The following is a 4,275-nucleotide window of genomic DNA, read 5'->3' on the forward strand; positions in this document are numbered from 1 at the left end:
GAAACCCACATAAGACTAACGCGTCCAAATAGCAAAGCGCCGTGCTGCTCGTAGAAATTAATGAAGTCAGTCATCCAAGAGTGAAGGGGACGATTGATGCGACAAGAAGAATGTTTCGCAAGATGGCTAACATGCTAATTGACAGCAAGTCAAAAAATCTTGTCTCGATACTTCAAGTTTTCATCAAATGTCAAGTCTTTCCTACAATTAAAAAAACAAAAAACATTTGGGGATACATAGTCGAGGCTCATGGAAGAGTGAACACACTGAATGGATCAGGATGGAACAGGACAAAATGAACAGCAGAGAGAGGAGGGGAGGGGGATACCAACAGAAGAGCTGGGGTGAACAAGATGGATGCAGAAGGAACCTCTCAGGAGGGACAACTGGAAATTTGGAAGGACGGCTCGTGTTTGGGGTTGATGGTTCTGGATTGCGGACCATCTGAGATGTTGGTGAACAGCTGTATTGAAGACATGGAGGGAAAAATTAGATGGAAGAAAATGTGGAAGTTGGTTTCACAAGTGGGGAAAAAGAGGGACAAATGAGTGGAGGTGAGCTTTTATCCTGGATTTAGGTAGTTTCACCAGAAGGGAGTTGATGGTGGACCATGGGCTCGCTGCAGAAAGCTGGTGGGGGGAGGGTGGGGGATGGATGGGGCAAAGCAAGGAAAGCACAGAGGGTGCAACTGCAAGACCAGGATGGAGGCAGTAGAAGACAGACCATCAACCTTTCTGCCATGGGAAAGTGATAGGGCAGTCGACTCAGGTTCATCGTGGGAAGTTCAAATGATCTTGAAGGCCTTGGTTTCCACAGCATAAAGCTGAGCAAGATGTGAGGCACAGAAGCCATCCCAGAGGGGAGGGCAGTACTCAATCAGGCTGTGGATGAAGGACTTGTAGATGGATAGGAGTTCAGGTGTGCCAAGGAAGGTCTTTGTACGATGCAGGATGCCTAGTCGGGGACTGGTTTTGGAGGCCAACTTTGAAATGTGGTTTGCCCAAGAAAGATCATGGCTGACAGTGAGACCCAGGAGTTTGAATGACTGAACTTCCTCAAGAGGATCATGAAGACAATAGATTCGAGGGTTTGCCAGACGGTCGTTTTGGAGAGAGATAGTGAGAGTGAGGTTTGTCAGGATTGAAAGACACATTCCAAGTGTTTGACCATCTTGTGATTTAATCAAGGTTTGAAGAAAGGGAACCAGATGCTGCCTGTCTGAAGAATCAGTGGAGTCATCAGCAATTTGATAAAGGGGATTTTCCAAAGAGTCATGGAGATCATTGATGAAGATCAGGAATAAGACTGGGCCAAGAACACTGCCTTGGGGCAATCCAGCCTTGACAGCGACAGGAGATGAAAGGTTTCGGTTAAAAGCCACACGTTGGCTTCGAGAGTAGAGGAAGCCCGAAGTCAGAAAGCCATGTGTGGTTTTGGCCTTTGAATGCCATAGGCAGAGAGTGTGGAGAGAAAGGCGGGATGCCAGACTGCATCAAAAGCACGAGATATGAGATCAAGAGAATAAAAAGGATGCCATCGATTTGCAATGATAACCATAATAATTATAATAAAATAATTAACTTCATTGTTCATTCCCCAAGTAGCAAGGTGGCTCTGCTTTTATCCCTCTGTCGTTTCGCAAGAGAGACTGGCAATCTCTGCAAAAATAAGAAATCAATAATTCAAGGAGGCAGTTTTAAGTCGGCCTCGCATGCCCCATGGGGACGGCTACAAATATTCCAACAGAAGAGTGACTTTTTAATGCGGTGAAGCCCCATCTCCAGTTGAAATGAAATGATCACCTTGGAACTGAGTCAGCTGTTACGAGAAACTTTTTAATTGGACTCGTATGGTTAAAAAGAAAGCTTTTCACCAATTTAACAATGATCTGTCCTCAGGAGCCCTTGGGTGTATCATTGGGAATCATCAGCAATTTGCATTTTTCATCAATGGGTCACCAGTTTATTTATTTAATGCCTTTCTCCCCCCTTATTATTTGGAAAGGACGGTGTGTGGGCCACGCTAGGGGCCGTACACTGTTGGAGACAGCGAAGCACTGGCATGTCCAAGCACTGGCAATGTTAATTGTCTTTTCATTTTTTCAGTATAATTGCATCCCTCACCGTTGTACTATCTATTCCTACAGCTTGTTGAACCACCAAGTCACTAAGGTTAACCTGCCATGGTATTCCCGTGAAAATATAAGGTCACACGACCATCCTACGGATTTGCCTCGTCTCGTTGAGCTCGACTTCTCTGTAGTAAGTTGGTGGCTGCATGTTCAAATCCCGACCCCATGGGGAAGGCAAGAGTAAACCACACAGTGTATTACTTGTCTCACTGGCTGCTGCTTTGGTAGCAACTACACTCCCGCAAAGCACTACTGTGGATGGAACATATCATCCCAATGTCATCTGCATCAAAGCTTATGCTTAAACTTTATGTGTATTAGTCTGCATATAGATGTACTGTATATTCATCTTCACTTCAAGAGTTTGAAGTTTCATTGTCATAATAATATGCTGAAAGCCTGTTGGCTTAACAGTTAACGTGGCTGGCTTAAGATCTTAGGGTTTTCAGTTGGAGCCCCTGTCATTCAATTAGCTAACACCAGGTGGGTTGACTCAGCCTGTCACCCTTCTGAGGTTGGCAAAATCAGTACCAGCTTATTGGGAACAGGGGCATCGCATTAGCGGCACAGCCACGCTCCCAGCAATGATGCAACTTGCAGCCACAGGCTGCATATGAATGTTTTTAATATTAACATGCTACTTACCATTGCCGTTATTACCTGGCACGGCGTGTACCTGAAGTGAAAATTGGCATTCAGCAATCGGTTCACTTCTTTCTGTCCATCCGTCCCTCCATAGATCTACAAACGTCAGTTTGTGATGGGGGAACAACTTTATTTAAATGGAATGTAATATTTTGAACATGAATCAGAAAACGAACTCGTAGTTTAGCAGTACTTTGGCTCTGAATTCATCCCGATCACACATGCACAGAGAGGAGTGAGATAATTGTTTTACTCCATCTGTCTGTCTGGCAGTCAAATAAGATTGAAACTCATTCCAAACAGGAAACTTACTGTTTTTAAGGACGTCATAAAGGACACAAACAACAGGCACGAATAAATAATGTGATGTGTTCGAGGTGCAATAGACACCGAGGTGCCAATGGCTGTAAACTTCCAGAATATTTTTTTTCATTAGACCTTTAAAATCTCTCTTTTATTTCAATTGAATTATATATTATTATCTTGAAAACACAAATAGTCTTCTGATTGCTTACAAAAACCTCTAGTTTTGCAGTATTTGGACATGTTAAATAAGGTGGAGTGGTGTATAAGAAAACTGTCAACGGCACTGTCAACCTTCTGAGTGGAGAACACAGAAATCTTACCTTTAACAAATGGCATTTTACTAAACCATCTACCGGGCGTAGTGGCGTGCGCCTGTAATCCGGCTACTCGGAGGCTTGGGTTGGAGGATCGCTTGAAGACGGGAGCTCTGCACTGGGCCACGCTATGAGAGGGTGTAGGGCAGCCCGGAATCATGGCGAAACCCAATCCTTATCCCTGTGTCGTAAGAGGTGACCAGGGTTGCGTCAGGAAGGGCATCCGGCGTAAAACCTATGCCAAATCAGTATGCGGATCATAACGGATGATCCGCTGTGGTGACCCCTAACGGGAGCAGCTGAAAGACGAACAACAACAACAACATTTTACTAAACCATCTCACTCACCTGCTCACTACATATCCTGGAACGGCCATGTCCCATTCTTTGAAGAAAGAATTCTCCAGGCAGCTTAGCAACACTTATAGTTTTAAATCACTTTTACTTTATTTTAAAACATTCCAAGTGCGATGGTAAAAACCATGCTTTCTTCACACACAACCACACGGTCCGCCAGACCGTGAAGAGCCACTCGCCCCTTTTCAGCGGAAATGATGCAATACATTGGCAGAGCATGAATGTGCATGAGGCAAAACATGAATAGGCATGAGTTAGTGTCTGCTCTGAGCCCGGGAGGTCAGTGGTTTGAACTCAACCCTGGCCAAATCATACCAGACTAACTACAAGGGCAATCGGTAAAACGCATACTTCTGCCACGTAATGCCTGATCCGTGAGAACATATCAGGCCCAATAACTTTTTGAAATATCATCCTATACAATTGTTTTTGGCTCCATTTCTCAATGGTGGTCACTTCAAAAATTAAATAATTCTCATATCCAAATTCGGATTCAGATCTTCACAAAAATCGAATCAATTT

The 4,275-nt window shown here is 44.1% G+C and overlaps 1 pseudogene; it reads left to right on the forward strand.

Moving 5' to 3' along the window:
- The first annotated feature begins 3,433 nt into the window (after positions 1 to 3,433).
- Positions 3,434 to 3,574, forward strand: LOC147008817 (signal recognition particle RNA; annotated as a pseudogene).
- The last annotated feature ends 701 nt before the right edge of the window (positions 3,575 to 4,275 follow it).

This window comes from Eptatretus burgeri, chromosome 18 (genome assembly GCF_056783735.1).
Source record: "Eptatretus burgeri isolate ZD-2024b chromosome 18, Ebu_testis_v1, whole genome shotgun sequence".
Taxonomy (NCBI): Eukaryota; Metazoa; Chordata; class Myxini; order Myxiniformes; family Myxinidae; genus Eptatretus; species Eptatretus burgeri.